The sequence below is a fragment of the Sciurus carolinensis genome, chromosome X (assembly GCF_902686445.1).
Source record: "Sciurus carolinensis chromosome X, mSciCar1.2, whole genome shotgun sequence".
In the NCBI taxonomy this organism is placed as follows: domain Eukaryota; kingdom Metazoa; phylum Chordata; class Mammalia; order Rodentia; family Sciuridae; genus Sciurus; species Sciurus carolinensis.
Genome location: NC_062232.1, coordinates 121,476,013 through 121,501,868, shown reverse-complemented (window position 1 = coordinate 121,501,868; position 25,856 = coordinate 121,476,013).

Below are 25,856 nucleotides of genomic sequence, written 5' to 3'. Positions count from 1 at the left end.
TAAAGATTTTTTCCCACTCTGTGAGCTTTCTTTTCATGTTATTGATTGCTTCCTTTGCTGAGAAAAAGCTTTTTCGTTTGAATCTATCCCAATTATTGATTCTTGCTTTGATTTCTTGTGCTTTGGGCATTTTGTTAAGGAAATCTGGTCCTAAGCCGACATGATGAAGATTCAGGCCTACATTTTCTTCTATGAGATGCAGGGTCTCTGGTCTAATTCCTAGGTCCATGATCCATTTTGAGTTGACTTTTGTGCAGGGTGAGAGATAGGGGTTTAATTTAATTTTGCTGCATATGGAATCAATCTAACAAAAGAGGTGAAAGACCTTTACGGTGAAAACTGCAGAACACTAAAGAAAGAAATTAAAGAAGACTTAGGAGATGGAAAGCTCTCTCATGTTCTTGGATAGGCAGAATTAATATTTTCAAAATGGCCATATTGCCAAAAGCACTATACAGATTCAATGCAATTCCAATTAAAATCCCAATGCCATACCTCATAGAAATAGAAAAAGCAATCATGCAATTTATTTGGAAAAATAAAAGAGACCCAGAATAGCCAAAGCAATCCTTAGCAGGAAGAGTGAATCAGACCATCTTCTAAGGTCTTATTCAATTTCCTCAGTCCTAGGTATCACAATACCAGACCTTAAACTATACTACAGAGCAATAGTAACAAAAATGGCATGGTATTGGCACCAAAATAGGTAGACCAATGGTACAGAATAGAACACACAGAGACAAACCCACATAAATAGAGTTACCTCATACTAGACAAAGGTGCCAAAAACTTACAATGGAGAAAAGATAGCCTCTTCAACAAATGGTGCTGGGAAAACTGGAAATCCATTTATTGATTCTTGATTTTAACTCCTTAAGTTTTAGGAGTCTTGTTAGGAAGTCACGTCCTAAGCCTACCTGCTGGAGTGTTGGGCCTACATTTTGTTCTGTAAGGTACAGGGTTTCTGGTCTTATATCTAGGTGTTTGATCCACTTTGAGGTGAGTTTTGTGCAGGGTGACAGATAGGGCTTCAATTTCATTCTGCTATATATGAATTTCCAGTGTTCCCAGAACTGTTTGTTGACTATCTTTTCTTCAACGTATGTTTATGGTGCCTTTGTCTAATATGAGATAACTATTTATATGTGTTTGTCTCTGTGTCTTATATTCTATTCCATTGGTCCTCATGTCTGTTTTGGTCCCAATACCATGCTGCTTTAATTACTATTGCTCTGTAGTATAATTTAATGTCTGGTATTCTGAGGTTTCCTACTTCACTTTTCTCACTAAGGATTGCTTTGGCTATTCTGGGCCTCTTATTTTTCCAAATAAATTTCATGACTGCTTTTTCTATTTCTATAAGGAACAATATTGCAATTTTAATAGGAATGGCATTAAATCTGTATAGCACTTTTTGTAGTAGGGCCGTTTTGACAATATTAATTTTGCTTATCCAAGAACATGGGAGATCTTTCCATCTTCTAAGGTCTTATTCAATTTCCTCAGTCCTAGGCATTCTGTTATAGAAACAGAAAATTGAATAAGACACAAATACAGAAGATAGTCAGAAAGTATATAATGCCTAGACTTTATTTGAATTACTGCTTTAAATGGTGTTTTTTGAATTATTTATTGGGATGTCATTTGTAACAAGACTTTTGTAAGACTACAGTTATATAGAAGTGAAATATATCATTATTATATTACCTAAACAAAACCTACTTATATGCTTATTTTTGACATCTCAACAATCAATCCCAAGAAAAATGATTTTCTTTCATGTATTCTGCTCCTGAACAATGCCAATGACTAAGTTATGCTCTTTCACAGACACAGGTTCTCAATGAACAAATTACCAATCCCTTTAAGGGAAAGATTATATGGAAATACCCCTTTGGAATGATGACAAACATACTAACTGACTTGATAATTTAAATTTTTCTATTCATGCAACAAAACTTTGTGTCAAGTTTTATTGGCAATTTTCAATAGTTAAAGAAAAGTACCCCCAGTTACAAGAAAACATTATCACTGTCATGGAATATAATTGACTTGATATATAATTTGTACCATAATATACAATGCATCTCTTTCAGAAATGAAACAATCTATAGCTCTTTTATTTTTATATTATAGTTGAAATAAAATATAAATGAATACTACTTAATAATTATAAGAAATATGTTTATAAATAAAATTCATACTGATGCATTGATGGTTTTGTGCATTTATAATGAACAACATATAAATTTACTCTTCTGAATAAAAATATATTTAGGGTAGCTTTTTGTTAAGAATGGGTTTAAGATGTGCCTGCCTTCCATATAACTTAAAAAAATTTCCCATTAATTATCTAAGATGTGAGTTAGATCAATGATTGTCTGATTTGGAAGAATTAGTTGCCCTCATATGAAGGAAAAAGATGTAGGAAAATATGGCATTTCCATACATCTTGAGATCTCTTCCTATATCTGTGAGTCAAAGTCTGTTACAATTGTTTCCTTATAAAATTAGATAATGATTTAAGATCTACAGAGAATGAGAAAATGATAGCTTTAAACAACCATTCAAAATGCTGAATAAGTCAGAGAACAAAGTGATCATTTTGTCATTCAGATGTTTCTTATATTACATTTTTTGTGTAGTGCTAGGTATTGAACATATGTCCTTGTGCATGCTAAGCCTACTCCCTACCACTTATCTATAACACTCCCACCTGTGTTATAAATCTTCAATGAGATTGTACACACATCATTAATGCCTACTAGAATTTAATATCAGAAAATTTATCTTTAACAAAAATATGATTATTCTCTTATAAAAAACACCATAATATAACAAAAATAAAATAACCAGTGATAATTTTGAGCAAGGAGGTGAAATATCTATACAATGGAAATTATTATTATTGAAAGAAACATGAAGAACACATACATTAAAAAAAGGAAAGATATCCAGTGTTCATGGATTTTAGGAATATATTTAAAATGTCCTTACTATTCAAAGTGATTAGAATATTCAATGAGATCCTTATTAGAATGCTAATGATTTTTAACTATTTTTATTTGTTCAATCCATTTTTACATTTTGATAAATCATACATAAATGAAGTGTTATTTCTCATTTTTCTGATTTTACATACTCTAAGATCACATCAGTCATGGAGTCATATATGTGCATGAGGTAATGTTTGTTTCACTCTACTATCCTTCTTGCCCCACCCATTCCCCTCCCTTCACTCCCCTCTACCCAATATGAAGTAACTCTATTCTTCCCTTGAGCCCCCCTCTTATTGTGAATTATCATCCACATATCAGAGAAAATATTTGATCTTTGGTTTTGTGGGTTTGGCTTATTTCGTTTAGCATGATACTCTCTAACTCCATCCATTTACCAGGAAATGCCATAATTTCATTCTTCCTTAAAGCTGAGGAATATTCCATCATATTTTATATATATATATATATGTATATGTATATATATATCACATTTTCTTCATTGATTCATTTGTTGAAGTGCACCTAGGTAGATTCTATGGTTTAACTATTGTGAATTGAGCAGCAATGAACATTGATGCGGCTGTATCTCTGTAGTATGCTGATTTTAAGTCCTTTGGGTATAGGCCAAGGAGTGGAATGGCTGGCTCAAATGCTGGTTCCATTCCAAGTTTTCTGAGGAATCTCCATACTGCTTTCCAGAGTGGCTACACTAATTTGCATTCCCACCAGCAATGTATGAGTGTACCTTTTTCCCCACATCCTCGCCAACACCTATTGTTGCTTGTATTCTTTTTTTTTTTTTTTTTATTGGGATACATGTTGTTTCTCTGTCTGTACATGGCGTAAAGGCATACCATTTGTGTAATCATAAATTTACATAGGGTAATGTTGTTTGATTCATTCTGCCATTTTTTTCCCTTCCCCCCTCCCCTCCCACCCCTCCCCTCCATCTATACAGTCCGTCCTTCCTCCATTCCTGCCCCCCTCCCTAAACCCAACTCCAACCCCAACACTAACCCTTCCCACCCCCCATTATGTGTCATCATCCACTTATTAGCGATATCATTCTTCCTTTGTTTTTCTGAGATTGGCTTATCTCACTTAGCATGATATTCTCCAGTTTCATCCATTTGCCTGCAAATGCCATAATTTTATCATTATTTATGGCTGAGTAATATTCCATTGTATATATATATATATATATATATATACCACATTTTCTTTATCCATTCATCAATTGAAGGACATCTAGGTTGGTTCCACAATCTGGCTATTGTGAATTGAACAGCTATGAACATTGATGTGACTGTATCTCTGTAATATGCTGATTTTAAGTCCTTTGGGTATAGGCAAAGGAGTGGGATAGCTGGGTCAAATAGTGGTTCCATTCCAAGTTTTCTAAGGAATCTCCACACTGCTTTCCAGAGTGGCTGCACTAATTTGCAGCCCCACCAGCAATGTAAGAGTGTACCTTTCTCCCCACATCCTCGCAAACACCTGTTGTTGCTTGTATTCTTGATAATTGCCATTGTAAATGGGGTGAGATGGAATCTTAGGGTGGTTTTGATTTGCATTTCTCTTATTACTAGAGATGTTGAACATTTTTCCATATGTTTGTTGATTGGTTGTAGATCTTCTGTGGAGTGTCTATTCATTTCCTTAGCCCATTTGTCAATTGGATTATTTACATTCTTGGTGTAGAGTTTTTGAGTTCTTTATAGATTCTGGAGATTAGCGCTCTATCTGAAGTATGATTGGCAAAGATTTTCTCCCACTCTGTAGGCTCTTTCTTCGCATTGCTGATAGTTTCCTTTGCTGAGAGAAAGCTTTTTAGTTTGAATCTATCCCAGTTATTAATTCTTGCTTTTATTTCTTGTGCTATGGGATTCCTGTTGAGAAAGTCTGGTCCTAAGCTGACATGTTGAAGCTCTGGACCTACTTTTTCTTCTATAAGATGCAGGGTCCCTGGTCTGATTCCGAGATCCTTAATCCATTTTGAGTTTAGTTTCGTGCATGGTGAGAGATATGGGTTTAGTTTCATTCTGTTGCATATGGATTTTCCAATTCTCCCAGCACCATTTGTTGAAGAGGCTATCTTTTCTCCATTGCATATTTTTGGCCCCTTTGTCTAGTATGAGAAAATTGTATTTATTTGGGTTTGTGTCCATGTCCTCTATTCTGTACCATTGAACCACCTTTCTATTTTGGTACCAATACCATGCCGTTTTTGTTACTATTGCTTTGTAGTAGAGTTGAAGATCTGGTATTGCGATACCCCCTGCTTCACTCTTTCTGCCAAGGATTGCTTTAGCTATTCTGGGTTTTGTATTCTTCCAGATGAATTTCATAATTGCTTGCTCTATTTCTGTAAGGTACATCATTGGGATTTTAATTGGAATTGCATTGAATCTGTATAGCACTTTTGGTAGTATGGCCATTTTGACAATATTAATTCTTCCTATCCAAGAACATGGGAGATCTTTCCATCTTCTAAGGTGTTCTTTAATTTCTTTCTTTAGTGTTCTGTAGTTCTCATTGTAGAGGTCTTTCACCTCTTTTGTGAGATTGATTCCCAAATACTTTATTTTTTTCGAAGCTATTGTGAATGGGGTAGTTTTCCTAATTTCTCTTTCTGAAGATTCATCGCTTATGTATAAAAATGCCTTAGATTTATGTGCATTGATCTTATATCCTGCTACTTTACTGAATTCACTTATGAGATCTAAAAGTTTTCTGGTGGAATTTCCTGGTTCCTCTAAGTATACAATCATATCATCAGTGAACAGGGATAGTTTGAGTTCTTCTTTTCCTATTCGTATCCCTTTAATTTCTTTGGTCTGTCTAATTGCTCTGGCTAGAGTTTCAAGAACGATATTGAAAAGAAGTGGTGAAAAAGGGCATCCCTGCCTTGTTCCAGTTTTTAGAGGGAATGCTTCCAGTTTTTCACCACTTAGAATAATATTAGCCATGGGCTTAGCGTAGATGGCCTTTACAATGTTAAGGAATGTTCCCACTATCCCTATTTTTTCTAGTGTTTTGAGCATGAAGGGGTGCTGTATTTTATCGAATGCTTTTTCTGCATCTATTGAAATAATCATGTGATTCTTGACTTTAAGTCTATTGATATGGTGAATGACATTTATTGATTTCCTGATGTTGAACCAACCTTGCATCCCTGGGATGAAACCCACTTGATCATGGTGCACTATCTTTTTAATATGTTTTTGTATGCGATTTGCTAAAATTTTGTTTAGAATTTTTGTGTTGATGGTCATTAAGGATATTGGTCTGAAATTTTCTTTCCTTGATGTGTCTCTGTCTGGTTTAGGAATCAGGGTAATATTGGCTTCATAGAATGAGTTTGGGAGAGTTCCCTCCTCTTCTATTTTCTGGAATACTTTGAGAAGTATTGGAATGAGCTCTTCTTTAAAAGTTTTGTAGAACTCGGCTGAGAACCCATCTGGTCCTGGACTTTTTTTGTTGGTAGGCTTTTGATGACTTCTTCTATTTCATTGCTTGAAATTGGTCTATTTAAATTGTGTATGTCCTCCTCGTTCAGTTTAGGCAATTCATATGTCTCTAGAAACCTGTTGATGTCTTCGAAATTTTCTATTTTGTTGGAGTATAGATTTTCAAAATAGCTTCTAATTATGTTTTGTATTTCAGTCGTGTCTGTTGTGATATTTCCTTGTTCATTCCAAATTTTAGTGATTTGGGTTTTCTCTCGTCTTCTCTTTGTTAGTGTGGCTAAAGGTTTATCAATTTTGTTTATTTTTTCGAAGAACCAACTATTTATTTTGTCAATTTTTTGTATTGTTTCTTTTGTTTCAATTTCGTTGATTTCAGCTCTCAGTTTAACTATTTCCTGTCTTCTACTACTTTTGGTGTTGTTCTGTTCTTCTTTTTCTAGAGCTTTGAGCTGTAGTGTTAGGTCATTTATTTTTTGAGTTTTACTTCTTTTATTAAATGCGCTCCATGAAATAAATCTTCCTCTAAGTACTGCTTTCATAGTGTCCCAGAGATTTTGATATGATGTTTCTTTGTTCTCATTTACCTCTAAGAATTTTTTAATTTCCTTCCTAATATCTTCTGTTATCCATTCATCACATAGTAGCATATTGTTTAATCTCCAGGTGTTGGAGTAGTTTCTGTTTTTTACTGTTTCATTAATTTGTAACTTCAATCCATTATGATCTGATAGAATACAAGGTAGTGTCTCTATCTTCTTGTATTTTCTGACATTAGCTTTGTGGCATAATATATGGTCTATTTTAGAGAAGGATCCATGTGCTGCTGAGAAGAAAGTGTATTCGCTCTTGGTTGGATGGTATATTCTATAAATGTCTGTTAAGTCTAAATTATTGATTGTGTTATTGAGATCTATGGTTTCTTTGTTCAATTTTTGTTTGGAAGATATGTCCAGTGGTGAGAGAGGTGTGTTAAAATCACCTAGTATTATTGTATTATGGTCTATTTGGTTTCTAAAATTGAGAAGGATTTGTTTAACATACATGGATGAGCCACTGTTTGGGGCATAGATGTTTATGATTGTTATATGTTGCTGATTTATGCTTCCCTTAAGCAGTATGAAATGTCCTTCTTTATCCCTTCTGACTAACATTGGCTTGAAGTTCACATTATCTGAAATGAGGATGGATACTCCAGCTTTTTTGCTGAGTCCATGTGCATGGTATGTTTTTCTCATCCTTTCACCTTTAGTCTATGCGTATCTCTTTCTAAGAGATGAGTCTCTTGCAGGCAACATATTGTTGGATCTTTCTTTTTAATCCAATCTGCCAATCTATGTCTTTTGATTGATGAATTCAGGTCATTAACATTCAGGGTTATTATTGAGATATGATTTGTATTCCCAGTCATTTGGTTCATATTTAAAATTTTTGACACATCTTGGTTCCTCCTTTATTTGACAGTTCCTTTAGGATAATTCCTCCCTTTGATGATTTGCTTCTTTGTTTTTTGTCTCTTCCTCATGAAATATTTTGCTGAGAATGTTCTGTAATGCTGGCTTTCTTTTTGTAAATTCTTTTAGTTTTTGTTTACCATGGAATGATTTTCTTTCATCGTCAAATTTGAAGGTAAGTTTTGCTGGGTATAATATTCTTGGTTGGCATCCATTTTCTTTCAGAGCTTGAAAAATGTTGTTCCAGGCCCTTCTAGCTTTTAGGGTCTGGATTGAAAAATCTGCTGATATCCGTATTGGCTTCCCCCTGAATGTAATTTGGTTCTTTTCTCTCACAGCCTTTAAAATTCTGTCTTTATTTTGTATGTTAGGTATTTTCATTATAATGTGCCTTGGTGTGGGTCTGTTGTAATTTTGGGTATTTGGAGTCCTATAAGCCTCTTGGACTTGATTTTCCATTTCATTCTTCAGATTTGGGAAACTTTCTGATATTATTTCTTCAAATAGATTGTTCATTCCTTTGGTTTGTTTCTTTAAGCCTTCCTCAATCCCAATAATTCTCAAATTTGGCCTTTTCATGATATCCCATAGTTCTTGGAGATTCTGTTCATGATTTCTCACCATCTTCTCTGTTTGTTCAACTTTGTTTTCGAGGTTAAATATTTTGTCTTCAATATCTGAAGTTCTGTCTTCCAGCTGTTCTATCCTATTGGTTATGCTTTCTATGGAGTTCTTAATTTGGTTTAATGTTTCCTTCATTTCAAGGATTTCTGTTTGGTTTTTTTTCAATATCTCTAACTCTTTATTGAAATGATCTTTTGCTTCCTGAATTTGCTCTGTTAACTGTCGATTGGTGCGATCATTCAATGCCTGCATTTGCTCTTTCATCTCATCGTTTGCTTCCCTAATCATTTTAATTATGTACATTCTGAACTCCCTTTCTGTCATTTCTTCTGCCATGTTGTCGTTGGATTTTATTGATGTAACATCTAGATTTGTTTGGGGCATTTTCTTCCCTTGTTTTCTCATATTGTTCAGGAATCAGTGGGTCATTAAGATATTGCAGATTTCCTCTATCAACTTATAATGTCCCTGAAGATTGCTATTATATCCCCTCTTATCCTTCAGTAGCCTGAAGTCTTGGAGGAGGTTGATAATGCAGAGCTCCACGAAGAAGCTGCCTCTCTAGGTGTGGTAACCCTCAGGTGGCGTATATTCCCTGCTAGTGGGCAGAGGTGCCTCCACTTGTTTACCAATGGTCATTCAATGGAGAACTAGGCTGCGGGCTGAGGCAAGGCTTGTTTGTGCCTGTGTCTCTGGTTTTACCGTCCCTGTGGGAAAACCTCCCCTTGCAGGGAAGAGTCACTCGGTGGGGACGTCTCGCTGGTCAGGTGCCCTCCTAGAGGTTCCCCTCAATCTACAACTACCACCTGGGCTGGGCTGTCTTCCTCTGTAACGATCCCAGGGGCCCGGACCTACGTCCTGGGCCTGGGAGCCTCACCCTTCGCAGGCGAGTCTCCTTAGGCTGCCCCTCCCAGAGAATCTGCCCGCAGCCCTGGAAACTTCGCTCCGCCCCTAGGCATGTCTCTGTGCGGCTCTTCCAGCAAGAAGCCACCTAGCTCCTGGGACCCTGCTCTGCACCTAATCGCCTGGCTATGTGGCCCCTCCTCTGAGCCGCCACCTGGAGCCCCATACAATAGCTCCAAGACCCAGAGACCCGCCACACACCTCCTCCTCCGGACAGCCGCCCAGTTTCCGACGCAGTCACTAGGAGTCCAAGCAACTCACTTCGGGTCTCCTCCTCCCGCCAACCACCTGCAGCCCCAGGCAGTCACTCCAAGTCCAAATGACCCTCCCCGTTCCTCCTCCTCCTCCTTGGGGTAGCCCCCCAGGTGTTCAGGAGCGGTGGCTCCGAGACCAGGTGACTCACCACGCTCCTCCTCCAGGCAGGCCACCGGTGTTCAGGAGCGGTCGCTTTTAGTCCAATCAACTCACCACTCGCCTCCTCCTCTGGCAACCACCTGCGGCCCTGATGCAGTCACTCCCAGACCAAGCGTCCCACCGCTCTCCTCCTCCAGGCAGGCCACCAGTGTTCTGGAGCAGTTGTTCTGAATTGAACAGTTCACCACGCAGCTCCTCCTCTGGCAACCGCCCGCGGCTCTGATGCAGTCACTCCTAGACCAAGCGTCCCGCCGCCCTCCTCCTCTTCCTCCGGGCAGTCCCCCGGTGCTCAGGAGCGCCCACTCTGAGTTCAAACAGCTCACCACACAACTCCTCCTCTGGCAACCGCCCGCAGCTCTGGTGCAGTCACCCCCATACCAAGCGACCCGCCGGGCTTCTCCTCCTCCTCCGGGCAACCCCCAGGTGTTCAGAATCGGTCACTCTGGGTCCAAACAGCTTGCCACACAGCCCCTCCTCAGGCAGCCGCCCAGAGCCCCAGCGGCTGCTCGAGTCCAAGCGCTGTGCTGAGCCACCTCCTCTACGATGATCCCAGTTGTCCGTGTTTACCGCTCCAGCGGGGGGAGGGGCGTCTCACCGAGCAACTCTACTTCACAAATTCCCTGCGTTCCGGGGCTACCGCCCCATCCGGGACGCCTCCCCAATGGGAGAGACTCACCCGGCAGCTTTGAGTTGGTCCCAAGTCTCTCACTATCTCCTCTTTTGAATCTTGTGTCCTGGAGCAGCGTGAAATGCAGCCGCCCTCTAGTCCGTCATCTTGGCCCGCCGCTTGTATTCTTGATAATCGCCATTCTAATTAGGGTGAAATAGAATCTTAGAGTAGTTTTGATTTGCATTTCTATTATTACTAGAGATGTTGAACATTTTCATATATTAGTTGATTGTGTATCTTCTGTGAAGTGTTGTTTAGTTCCTTAGCTCATTTATTGATTGGGTTATTTACTTTTTTGATGTTAAGTTTTTGAGTTCTTTATATATCCAAGACCAATGACATTCTTTACAGAAATAGAAAAAAACAACCATGAGATTCATATGGAGTTACAAAAGACTAAGAATAATCCAATTAATATTGAGCAAAACAAAGCTGAAGGCATCACAACACCTGACTTTGGAACATACTACAATGCTGTAGGTATCAAAACAGAATGATTTGATATAAAAACAGGAACATACAACAATGCAACAGGATAGGAAAATCTATAAATTAACTCAAGCACTTACAGTCAACTGATTTTAGACAAATCAGAAAGCATATGCAGTGAAGTAAGTACTATCTCTTTAATAAATGATGCTCAAAAAACTGGATATCCACATGTAGAAAGATGAAACAAGACTTTTACCTCTCACCCTGTAGAAAAACCATTTAAAAATGGATCAAGGACTTAAGTGTAGCATCTAAAATTATGAAATTAATAGAATAAAACATAGAAGAAACACTTCAAGACAGTGGAATAGGTAACAATTTTCCAAAGTACAGGCAATAACAACTAAGTCAGATAAAGGGGATTAAAGCAAACTAAGAAGCTTCTACACAGGAAAGGAAATGATCAACAGAATGAAGAGACAACTTTCAGAATGGAGGAATGCTTACAAACTATCCATCTGACTAAGGATTAATATCCAGAATATATAATTCACTCAATTGAATAGGAAAAAAACTCACAAATAATCAAATTTTCAAAGAGACAAAATATTTCAATAGACATTTCACAAAAGAACACATAAAATGGTCAATAACTATGTGAAAAAGTGCTCAGCAACACCAATAATTGGAGAAATGCAAATCAAAGCTATATGGGATATCATTTCAACCCCATTAGAATGGCTATTTTTTTTCCAAAAATACAACATGCTGGCAGGGATGAAAAGATGAACTCATAAACACTATTGGTGAGAATGGAAATTATTATAACCTTTATGAAAATTTGTGGGCATCTCTAAAAAAACTGCAAATAGAATAAACGTATTATCCAGCAATCCTATATATCCAAACTGAAAAGCATTATGTCAAAGAGATACCTGCATGCCCATGTTTATTTCAGTAGTGTTCTTAATAATTAATCAAAATGGCCATTGATGGATAAATAGGTAAAAAATATTAGTATTATATGTACACAGTGAAATATCATTCAACTGTAGAAAGGTTGAAGTCTTATCATTTTTGGTAACATAAGTGGAACAATAGAATATTGTTTAAACCAGGCACAAACTTGGAATGAAACCACCATTTGACCCAGCTATCCCACTCCTTGGCCTATACCCAAAGGACTTAAAATCAGCATATTACAGAGATACAGCCACATCAATGTTCATAGCTGCTCAGTTCACAATAGCCAGATTGTGGAACCAACCTAGATGCCCTTCAATTGATGAATGGATAAAGAAAATGTGGTATATATATAATGGAATATTACTCCGCCATAAAGAATGATAAAATTATGGCATTTGCAGGCAAATGGATGAAACTGGAGAATATCATGCTAAGTGAGATAAGCCAATCTCAAAAAACCAAAGGAAGAATGATATTGCTAATAAGTGGATGATGACACATAATGGGGGGTGGGAGGGGTTAGTGTTGGGGTTGGAGTTGGGTTTAGGGAGGGGGGCAGGAATGGAGGAATGAAGGACTATATAGAGGGAGGGGAGGGATGGGAGGGGTGGGGAGAAGGGAAAAAAATGGCAGAATGAATCAAACAACATTACCCTATGTAAATTTATGATTACACAAATGGTATGCCTTTACGCCATGTACAGGCAGAGAAACAAGATGTATCCTATTTGTTTACAATAAAAAATAAAGAATATGCAAAAAAAAAAAAAAAACCCAATGCCTGTACTGAAATACATGCAGAAATATGCAAGGCCCAGTAGCCATCATTTAACTTGTAAAATCATCTACCTACATTCACGATGAACCTGTTGAGCCAAGAATAAACTTTCTAAAGACAAAAAAAAAAAAAAAACAGGCACATAAATATAAATGTTGTATTTTCTCAATATGGGGTGGCTGTCATTTATATCAATTGCTTATATATTTCAAAATAACTAGAATATGGGTTTGAAGGCTACCAAACCATAGAAATGATCATATTTGAAGAGATAGAAAAAGCTAGTTTGTATGATTTGATCATTGCAGTATGTATGCATATATTAAATTATAATACTGTACCTCACATATCAGTACAAATATTATATGTCACTAGAAAATTTTAAAAATCTGCTGGAGCCCAAGCAGCCTGGACCCCTGCGGTGGGAGGTGCCTTTCCAGGATAGCCTCTCAGAGCAGACTGCCCAGTGAGAGGCTTTCTACATAGAGCCAGTCACAAGTCCCCAAACCAACGGGGAGAGCTTTGATCCGCAAGCAGCATCTGGGATCAGGGCAGGGCAGCCAGAGACCTCTTCAGGCGGCTCTGCCCACTCCAGCTGCAGGCTCTTTCCACGGAGCAATCCAAGATGGTGGCCTAGAGGGTGACTGCACCCCCAATCGCTCCAGAACCCAGGAGTTAAGAAGGGTAGGCATTGAGAGACTCAGACTAAAATAGAGCCACGGGTGAGTCTATCAACTGGGTAAAGCTTGGCCCCGGGTGGCAGGCCCAGATAGAGGTGGCTTATCAGAGCCGGGCAGGGCAGCTAGAGTCTTCCCCAGGCAGCCCTGCGCACTCCGGCGGTGGGCCCCGCCCACACAACCAGCTTCTCCAGGTTCTCGGAGCAGGCCCCCCAGTGAGAGCCTTTCTGATCAGAACCAGCTCCAAGTCCCGGAGCCAGCGTGGCAGACTCCGGCACGCAAGCAGTTTCAGGGACCAGGATAGGGCAGCCAGAGACTTCCCCAAGCAGCCTGGTGCCCTGCGGTGGGAGGTGCCTTTCAAGGCTAGCTACTCGGAGCAGACCGCCCAGTGAGAGGCTTTCTACATAGAGCCAGTCACAAGTCCCCGAGCCAACAGAGAGCTTCAATCCGCAAGCAGCCTCTGGGATCAGGGTAGGGCAGCCAGAGACTTCTCCAGGCGGCTCTGCCCACTCCGGCTGCAGGCTCTCTTCACAGGGCGATCCAAGATGGCGGCCTAGAGGGTGACTGCATCTCCAGTCGCTCCAGAATCCAGGATTCAAGAAGGGGAGGCTTTGAGAGACTTGGACAAAAATAGAGTCACGGGGTGAGTCTCCCCCACTGGGCGAAAATTGGCCTGGGCAGCAGGCACAGATAGGGGTGGCTTATCAGAGCAGGACAGGGCAGCTAGACCTTTCCCAGGTAGCCTTCCTCACTCCGGCAGTGGGCTCCTCCCACACGGCCAGCTGCATGGTGCAGGCCCCCAGTGAGATCCTTTCTGCACAGAACCAGCTCCAAATCCTAGAACCAGTAGGGGGCTAGGGGCAGCTTTCTTCAGATACACTGCATTATCAAATTCCTCCAAGACATCAGGCTACTGAAAGCAGGGAGGTGATACACTGGAAATCTACCGGGACACTATAAGCCAATAGAGGAAATCTGCAATATCTCAGGGTCCCACTGACAACTGACCAATATGAGAAAACAAGGGAAGAAAATGTCCCAAACAAACCTAGATACTACATCAATAAAACCCAATGACAGCACAGCAGAAGAAATGTCAGAAAGGGAGTTCAGAATGTACATAATTAAAATGATCAGGGAAGCAAATGAGGAGATGAAAGAGCAAATGCAGGCATTGAAGGAGGAAATGAAAGAGAAAATGCAGGCATTAAATGATCGCACCAATCAACAGTTAAAAGACCAAATACGGGAAGCAAGAGATCATTTCAATAAAGAGTTAGAGATACTGAAAAAAAAAAAAACTGAAATACTTGAAATGAAGGAAACAATAAACCAAGTTAAAAACTCCATAGAAAGCATAACCAATAGGATAGAACAGCTGGAAGACAGAACCTCAGAAATTGAAGACAAATTATTTAATCTTGAAAACAAAGTTGGCCAAACAGAGAAGATGGTAAGAAATCATGAACAGAATCTACAAGAATTATGGGATATCATGAAAAGGCCAAATTTAAGAATTATTGGGATTGAGGAAGGCTTAGAGAAACAAACCAAAGGAATGAACAATCTATTCAATGAAATAATATCAGAAAATTTACCAAATCTGAAGAATGAAATGGAAAACCAAGTACAAGAGGCTTATAGGATCTCCAAATATACAAAATTACAACAGATCCACACCAAGGCACATTATTATGAAAATACCTAACATACAAAACAAAGACAGAATTAAAAGGCTGCGAGAGAAAAGAATCAAATTACATTCACAGGGAAACCAATAAGAATATCAGCAGATTTTTCAATCCAGACCCTAAAAGCTAGAAGGGCCTGGAACAACATTTACCAAGCCCTGAAAGAAAATGGATGCCAACCAAGAATCTTATACCCAGCAAAACTTACCTTCAAATTTGACGATGAAATAAGATCCTTCCATGATAAACAAAAGCTAAAGGAATTTACAAAAAGAAAGCCAGCATTACAGAACATTCTCAGCAAAATATTCCATGAGGAAGAGATGAAAAACAACGATGCAAATCAGCAACAGGTGGCCCTAGCCTAAAGGAATAGCCAAATAAAGGAGAAAACAAATCATGTCAAAAACAAATATGAGTCAAATGACTGGGAATACAAATCATATCACAATAATAACCCTGAAAGTTAATGGCCTGAACTCATCAATCAAAAGACATAGACGGGCAGATTGGATTAAAAAGAAAAATCCAACAATATGCTGCCTGCAAGAGACTCATCTCATAGAAAGAGATACCCATAGACTAAAGGTGAAAGGATGGGAAGAAACATACCATGCACACGGACACAGCAAAAAAGCTGGAGTATCCATCCTCATTTCAGATAATGGGGACTTCAAACCAAAACTAGTCAGAATGGATAAGGAAGGACATTACATGCTGCTTAAGGGAACCATAAATCAGCAAGACATAACAATCATAAATATCTATGCCCCGAACATTGGCTCATCCACGTACGTCAAACAAATCCTTCTCAATTCCAGAAATCAAATAGACCAGAACACAATAATTCTAGGCGATTTTAACATGCCTCTCTCACCACTGGATAGATCGTCCAAACAAAAATTGAATAAAGAAACTATAGATCTCAACAACACAATCAACAATTTAGACTTAACGGACATATATAGAATATACCATCCAACAAAGAACGAATACACTTTCTTCTCAGCAGCACATGGATCCTTCTCTAAAATAGACCATATTTTATGCCACAATGCTACTGTTAGCAAATACAAGAAGATAGAGATACTACCTTGTACTCTATCAGATCATAATGGATTGAAATTAGAAATAAATGACAGAATAAAAATCAGAAACTTCTCCAATACCTGGAGACTAAATAATACACTATTTTATGATGAATGGATAACAGAAGACATCAGGAGGGAAATAAAAAAATTCTTAGAAGTAAACGAGAACAAAGACACATCATATCAAAATCTCTGGGACACTATGAAAGCAGTACTTAGAGGAAGATTTATTTCATGGGGAGCATTCAACAAAAGAAGTAGAAATCAACAAATAAATGACTTCACACTACAGCTCAAAGCCCTAGAAAAAGAAGAGCAGACCAATACCAAAAGTAGTAGAAGACAGGAAATAGTTAAAATCAGAGCCGAAATCAACAAAATTGAAACAAAAGAAACAATTGAAAAAATTAACAAAATAAATAGTTGGTTCTTTGAAAAAATAAATAAAATTGATAAACCCTTAGCCACAATAAAAAAGAGAAAGAGGGAGAAAACTCAAATTACTAAAATTCGGAATGAACAAGGAAACATCACAACAGACACGAGTGAAATACAAAACATAATTAGAAGCTATTTTGAAAATCTATACTCCAACAAAACAGAAAACCTCGAAGACATCAACAAATTTCTAGAGACATATGAATTACCTAAACTGAATGAGGAGGACATACACAACTTAAATAAACCAATCTCAAGCAATGAAATAGAAGATGTCATCAAAAGCCTACCAACAAAGAAAAGTCCAGGACCAGATGGGTTCTCAGCCGAGTTCTACAAAACCTTTAAAGAAGAGCTCATTCCAATACTTCTCAAAGTATTCCATGAAATAGAAGAGGAGGGAACCCTCCCAAACTCGTTCTATGAAGCCAATATCACCCTGATACCTAAACCAGACAGAGACACATCGAGGAAAGAAAATTTCAGACCAATATCCCTAATGAACATCGACGCAAAAATTCTCAACAAAATTTTAGCAAATCGCATACAAATATATATTAAAAAGATAGTGCACCACGATCAAGTGGGTTTTATCCCAGAGACGCAAGGTTGGTTCAATATTCGGAAATCAATAAATGTCATTCACCATATCAACAGACTTGAAGTTAAGAATCACATGATTATTTCAATAGATGCAGAAAAAGCATTCGATAAAATACAGCATCCCTTCATGCTCAAAACACTAGAAAAAATTGGGGTAGTGGGAACATTCCTTAACATTGTAAAGGCCATATATGCTAAGCCCATGGTCAATATCATTCTAAATGGTGAAAAACTGAAAGCATTCCCCCTAAAAACTGGAACAAGGCAGGGATGCCCTCTTTCACCACTTCTATTCAACATCGTCCTTGAGACTCTAGCCAGAGCAATCAGAAAAACCAAAGAAATTAAAGGGATACGAATAGGAAAAGAAGAACTCAAACTATCCCTGTTCGCTGATGACATGATTATATATTTAGAGGAACCTGGAAATTCCACCAGAAAACTTTTAGAACTCATAAGTGAATTCAGTAAAGTAGCAGGTTACAAGATCAATGCTCATAAATCCAATGCATTTTTATACTTAAGTGATGAATCTTCAGAAAGAGAAATTAGGAAAACTACCCCATTCACAATAATTTGAAAAAAATAAAATACTTGGGAATCAATCTCACAAAAGAGGTGAAAGACCTCTACAATGAGAACTACAGAACACTAAAGAAAGAAATTAAAGAAAACCTTAGAAGATGGAAAGATCTCCCATGTTCCTGGATAGGCAGAATTAATATTGTCAAAATGGCTATACTACCTAAAGTGCTATACAGATTCAATGCAATTCCAATTAAAATCCCAATGATGTACCTTGCAGAAATAGAGCAAGCAATTATGAAATTCATCTGGAAGAATAAAAAACGTAGAATAGCTAAAGCAATCCTAAGTAGCAAGAACGAAGAAGGGGGTATTGCAATACCAGATCTTCAACTCTACTACAAACAATAGTAACAAAAATGGCATGGTATTGGTACCAAAATAGACAGGCAGATCAATGGTACAGAATAGAGGACATGGACACAAACCCAAATAAAAACAATTTTCTCATACTAGACAAAGGGTCCAAAAATATGCAATGGAGAAAAGATAGCCTCTTTAACAAATGGTGCTGGGAAAACTGGAAAACCATATGCAATAGAATGAAATTAAACCCCTCTCACCCTACACAAAACTCAACTAAAAATGGATCAAGGACCTCGGAATCAGACCAGGGACCCTGCATCTTATAGAAGAAAAAGTAGGAGCCAATCTTCAACTTGTTGGCTTAGGATCAGACTTCCTTAACAGGACTCCCATAGCACAAGAAATAAAAACAAGAATCAACAACTGGGATAGATTCAAACTAAAAAGCTTTCTCTCAGCAAAGGAAACTATTGGCAATGTGAAGAGAGAGCCTACAGAGTGGGAGAATATTTTTGCCAACCATACCTCAGATAGAGCGCTAATTTCCAGAATCTATAAAGAACTCAAAAAACTCTACACAAAGAATACAAATAATCCAATCAACAAATGGGCTAAGGAAATGAACAGACATTTCACAGAAGAAGATGTACAAGCAATCAACAGATATATGAAAAAATGTTCAACATCCCTAGTAATATGGGAAATGCAAATCAAAACTACCCTAAGATTTCATCTCACCCCAATTAGAATGGCGATTATCAAGAATACAAGCAACAACAGGTGCTGGCGAGGATGTGGGGAGAAAGGTACACTCATACATTGCTGGTGGGGTTGCAAATTAGTGCAGCCACTCTGGAAAGCAGTATGGAGATTCCTCAGAAAGCTTGGAATGGACCCACCATTTGACCCAGCTATCCCACTCCTTAGCCTATACCCAAAGGACTTAAAATCAGCATACTACAGAGATACAGCCACATCAATGTTCATTGCTGCTCAATTCACCATAGCCAGAGTGTGGAACCAACCTAGATGCCCTTCAGTTGATTAATGGATAAAGATACTGTGGCATATATATACAATGAAATATTACTCCGCTATGAAGAATGATAGAATTATGGCATTTGCAGGCAAATGGATGAAATTGGAGAATATCATGCTAAGTGAGATAAGCCAATCTCAAAAAACTAAAGGACGAATGATCTCGCTGATAAGCGGATGAGGACATATAATGGGGGGTGGGAGGGGTTAGCATTACGTTTAGGGTTAGGTTTAGGGTTAGGGATAAGGAGTGTGGTAAGAATGAAGGAAAGAAGGACTGTATAGAGGGAAAAGAGGGGTGGGAGGGGTGGGGGGGAAGGGAAAAAAATAATCAAACATCATTGCCCTATTAAACGTATGATTACACAAATGGTATGCCTTTACTCTATGTACAAATAGAGAAACAACATGTATCCCATTTGTATACAATAATAAAAAAAAAAGATGAAAAAAAAAATCTGCTGGACATGGTGGCACATGCCTGTAAGTCCAGCAGTTCTGGAGGCTGAAGCACAAGGATTGCAAGTTTCAGGCCAGCCTCAACAATTTAGTGAGGCCCTAAGCAACTTAGCAATACCCTGTCTCAAAATAGAAAATCATAAATGGCTGGAGATGTGGCTTAGTGATGAAGTGCCCCTGTGTTCAATCCCTGTACCAGAGAGAGAGAGAGAGAGAAAGAGAGAGAAAGGTTGCATTCCAGATATTCCAAGAAAGTCCCAACTGCACCATTTATCCCATTGACAGATGATGGGTTCTCATTTGTATTCAGGATATACAACAATATAACTCAATATTTTTACTTTTTTGTCTTTTAACTTATAATGTGCAGTCCTCATTTCAAAACCTTATTATTGTATCTAGCCATTTCATATGACAATAATATGTAGAATCAAGGTCATTTCTTCCATTTAATTGATTTTACTCTCATTTTATTTTTCCTCATCCTGTTTTGCATTATATGTATCTTTGAAAGGCACACATTATTTTTGAAAGACTACAGGATATCATCATAAATAAATAACTTCCAGAAATTCCTTGGAAATTTGTCCAAACTCTTTTTTTCTGTCTTATTTAATGGGAGTTGTGTACTTTGATAGAATTCATGTATTGTATTTTAATTTTCATCCTGAAAATTGCTTTCTCATATTTCACTTCTTAATTCTTGGAAGGCAGTAGGAAAGTCAGACCCTATAATTTCACTATATCATTGTTCTACTTAATTTGTTACAATCAAAGTTTTTTTTTTTTTTATAGTTACGCATGCCACTGAGATGGGGAAGACTTAGGTAGTGATGGGATTAAAAATTTACTGCATGGAATACTTTTGTAGAAACATATTTGTTTCATTTCTACTTTAACAAACATATTCAAATGCAACTGTTCCTACAAAGTAGAACATACTTATAGCCCAGATACATCCTCTGAAGAATCAGATCATGTTTTGACATACTATTCTGAGTCCCCAAATGAGCTGAACATAGTGGTGCATACCTGTAATGCCAGCAATTTGGAAGGCTGACACAGGAGAATCTCAAGTTTGAGCCCAGCCACAGAAACTGAGGACCTCAGCCACCTCGTGAGACCCTGTCTCAAAATAAAAATAAAATAAATACTAGTGGTAAAGCACCCCTAGGTTAAGTCCCCAGTATCAATAAAGAAATAAAATCTCCAGTTGATGTATCTAAGATTTTTCATGATTAAACTCCTAGTTCATGTCATCATTGTCATCTTTCACATTTAGTACTGCTACAACCCCTTAATAGCTAGGTCCTCCAAATTATTTTTTGCACAGCAGAAGGAATAATCTTTCCAATTGCAAATTAATGATACCTCATCATCTTCTATTAACTTTCTACAAGTAAATAACTTCATGTTACTGTGTGGATAAAAGAAAAATAATTAAAACCCTTCACCATGTCTTCCAAGTGCATATAGCTTACCCTTACCTTTCTAGCTCTGTTTCCATATCTTTCCCCAAGATTTCTATACTAGTCATGCTGCTCTTCTCATACACCCTTATACTAGCAAAGTTCCCTTTTGCTGTTAAGTCAGAACACTCTCTCCCTCTTCATACTGATTGTTTTGATGTAAAAATCGTCACAAGAGACATTCACCTTTCATGAGTTCCAATACTAGGTCAAATATTCTCATGACATTAGGTCCTTCTGTTTGTGATCGTTTTATTAATATCTATTTCTCCCTACTAGACTTTAAAACATAATGTCAAGAGTTGTGTCACTTGCTCAAAGTTGTATTTCATTGCCAAGCCCAAAGCCACAAATACTGGGTATTCAGTACAACATTTCTGGATGATTGAATGAGAATTAATAGAAAAATGTCAACCATTCACTTTGTAATGAACTTTAATATGATCTTATTGGTTTATTTCTAAAACCTAACTCCAAAATACTTGGTACTGAGTTGGATGGAAAGAAAATGCTTTAGAAGTATGGACACAATCAGGACATTTGAATGAAGCATGGTGGTACACAGAAAGGCACTTTGAATAGGTCCTGGACAACCAGACAAGTTTTAGGTAGTTTGGAGGTGGAAGAATCAAAACTCAAACTTCACCATTTTACAACTCCATGAAGCCTCCCCTGCTCCATCAAAGTTTGCAGTCAAAGTGCGTCCTTTAACAACCATATGGAAAATTTAAACCATTGAGTAATTTGTAGCAGCTTTCTGTGCAAGTTATTGGTCCCAATTGTCAGTGGGTAAGGAAAGAACTATTTACTTCTGTCTTAAAATGTAATTTTAGAAATGAGAATTCTAGAAACCAAAAGTGTTTTATGAATGCAAGTAGAGCACAGCTGATAATCTAAGACTCTTGAATTCTGTTTCTCTTTTAAGAGGAATTGCCATTTTCTACAGAGAATTAAAATGCATGGGTGTTAAAGTATTCAGGGTCATTGGTGGTTAAAATAATATTCCCAGTAGCCATCAGAGAGTTACCAATTAAAGATGAATTTGAATAAATCCAGACTATGAAACCACTGGGCATTCCTTTTGAAGGTAATCAAGGTAAAAATGTATGTCGATATCCCAAAAAGGAGACAACATGGGCTAAATTCAGAGAATGTGAACAGAATCATTTTGAATAATAGTATCTTTCCAAAATTATTATTTTTAGTAGGGGATTTACATTCTTCCAGATCACTCTACTTTAATCTACATTATTACTCAGGTGCCATCTATGAAATAAAATAAATGATACTGTGTTGTCATTGAGTAGGAAGTGTGTGGAATTTGAAAATCTTAGAATTGACAGCAAATAGGCACATTGATGTTAATTCAATTAGATTGTGGTTTTCCTCAAAGTGATACAGTTAATCTCTCAGTGAGAGGAAATATGAGACTTTAAATATTCAAGTATTCTGGGATTTTTGAAAACTGAGTTGTTCTGAAGATTATTTATATTATTTATCTTGATAAAGATTTTGCTGCTATATTTATAGAAACCTTATAGAAGAGCCTAATTAAATGGGGATATTACATTGGGGCATAATTATAAAAATTATTCTCATTAAAACATTTTTGTACTTAAAACTATACCTTTTTCAAGCATGGTTTAAAGACTAAAAGTGTGAATAATTACTTTTTATCATTTAAAATATTTTATTTTTCATTTATTCCTTTACATACAGTGAAATAAATACATTTATGTGATACTTGAAGCTATGACTTGATAAAAATATTTCTTTAGAATATTCTTCAGTCTTTAATACTGAAATTTATTTGTTTGCCAACATTTTTAACTGTGCTTTTCCCTCTAACCATTACTTTTACAAATGTAGAACGTAATAAAATATTTTAGAATATTTTATTATACACACACATATAGTTAAAAATATATACACACATACACATGGATGTTTATGTATACACATATATATACACACATAGATATATAAACACCATGGTGCACCTATATAAGAACAGCATTAGATAATTTATTCATAGTTTTATAAATTTATTATATAATCCCTTTTAATTACTTTATATTAACAGATAATGAGATCATATATAGAAGAAAATTGTCTTTTCCACTAAGGGTTTAAAGGCATAGTCCAGAAGGCAATTAAAGAAAACAAATAATGTCAGGACACTATGATAAGTTCAAGAATAGATGTAAGCCCTGGAATAATTTCATCTTTTTATTCTCCTTATTACCTTATAAGAAGAATCAGGTATTGTTACCTACATTGTATATAGATAAAGACTTTGTAGGCCACAGTGGTATGGTGGCAAATATAGTGGGAGGCAAAATCACAGTTTAGCTAATTTCAGACATATTTTATCTTTAAAAATATTTTTTAATCTAAAGACAGTACATCCTCTCCACTAACTCCATTAACTTGGTATTTGTGTTAGTGAGGTAAACTTTTTTTCCCTTTTTAATTTATCATTATTGTTAGGCATAAACCTAATCTGTGCTGAATATTGTGCTGCATCACATGAATGGGAGATTAGGAAGATGTTTAGGAAAAAATTCAACTTGTTGGAGGTAAATAAGAGTGAATGCAAAAAACTGACTTAGAAAAAACTGTTCAAATTAGTTTGGCCACATTCTATTTATGTGCTTAGCAATGTGCTTTGCCTTTTTCTTTAAAAATAAATCTTATATATTGTCACTTTATTTGACTTTAACTTAATATCCTATGTAAAAATTACATACATTTCCAAAGTTTCATTTACTTAATGTTTAAAATTTTTTAGAAGTACAAATATATATAGGACCTTTGTAAGATCTTTGAAACATTTAAACCTGTTTCATTGTGTTTAAAATGGGGACACAAACACCTATCTAACTGAAAATTGAATACTTTATGTATAATACGTTCCTCATGAGATGTTTTGTCCACTTAGTTTCAATAAATATATGTTTACTTCTAAATCCCCTGCACATATTAGTGAATCCTCTCAGCCCTAATATTGTGCCTGGATAAAAAAATGATCCTGCCTTCAGGTAACCTAAATTTAATATATTAGACAGAATAAATTAATGTATATGGGGGGAAAAGCAAGTGGGCAAGTTACCTGAGTCACTTGAACTTTGGTTTCTTCTTACTATGTGTTAAAGTTACTTGTAGCCAGGGTTAAGATGAACACTTTACTATCCTGTTTTCTTTTCCATGATCTGAACTGAGAAATAGGCAGTGAGGTCAGAGAATCAAAATATCAACTCAAATTAACTTGAGCCCCAAGCAAAACAACTCGTTTGCTCTTTCCCTCCAAATCTAGATCTCCGCCCCACATGTGGGAAGACTTGCACCTGCCACCCAGATGTTTGGAAGATCCTAGCTTGCCTCACATTGTAGTGTAGGCGCCAGGCAGAGCACACAAGTGAGCCACAACATTTCATCCATTCTCCCATTGCACTGGGGAAGCTTGCACCATCATAGAGAGTCACAGTCAGGCTCCTTTTATCTAAATAATTAGATGAATCACTCCTGCTCAGAGCTGAGAGAACCTTGGTAAAGGTGAAAGAGAAACTCTTCCTACCCACAGAAAGTATCTTATAGCTGGCTGTTGGGTGTTCAAGGAAAGAGGAAAATTTTCATCCTGAATACATGAGGTAGGAGTGTTTTGAGAAATAAATGAGGGTGTTTATAAAACAGCATCACACTGCTGCACACACAGTACCTTCACGAAGTTCTCTTGTCTCTAGCAAGGAGCAGATTGTTGTGGGATGTGAGAACCATGAGGGCTTCAGAGAGCTGATACTTGGAACTGATGAGTCGAACTTTGACAAAAGTGTCAACATAAACAGCCTGTCCTCTTTCTCTCAAGGGAAATGTTCCAGTCTCTGAACTGACTGCTTTTTCTCTCAAGAGAAACTTTCCAGTCTCTGAACTGAGTAAGGGACTTAAATAAGTGGCTTCATGTTGATTTCCAGCTCTAAAATCGAGGGGCAACACTTATGTTGACTTATCTGGCAATGACTGTACTAACTCACACGAGCAGGTGGTTGGAAGACCCCAGATGCCTTTTGATTCCTCCTCCACAGCCTAGCTTTTGAGAAGGTCTTATTCCATGACTAAGTAGTTTGAATTGCTTCTGATCCTCTGTACTGAACATTTATTTCATTCTCTTCTCTTACTTCTTCCTTGACATCCTTTGATTCTTAACTGGAAGAGCAGAAGTCAAGAGGAAGAAGTACTGTGTCTCAAACCTTTTTGTAAATGTCATGAGTTACAAACGGGCCCTGTCTGGAACAAGGAGGACCTCAATAACTGCTTCTGACTAAGAAGTGGAGATCACAGCTGAGCCTCTGGTATTAAGTTATTCTGAGACTATTGCTCACTAAACCCTGCAAGGTCTGGTTCACATCATGCTTTCCTCAGACTATTAACAAAACAGAAAGCTGAGGTTGTTTGTGTTGTTGTTTTCTTTTCTTTCTAAAATGAAGTGCAAAAAATAGCAAAACATAAACCCAATTCTCAGTATGCAAGAAAATGTTGTATCAAAGGTTCTAAAAGTCGGGAATCAATCCTGATTAGGTTTTGTCCCAAGAAGAGCATTGGTCATCTGCTCTGGATCTCAGGATTTTCCCTACAAATGTGGGTTGCTTACATATCTGAGTGTTGGCTTCCTTTATCAGAGGCGATGTTGGTGTTTCAAGGAATTTCCAGTTTCCATATCAGTAACTGCAGAAAATTCGCCCTTTAAAGTACAGATATTACTAGTGCCCTGTTCCTGCTCTTAATTGCTAGTTAT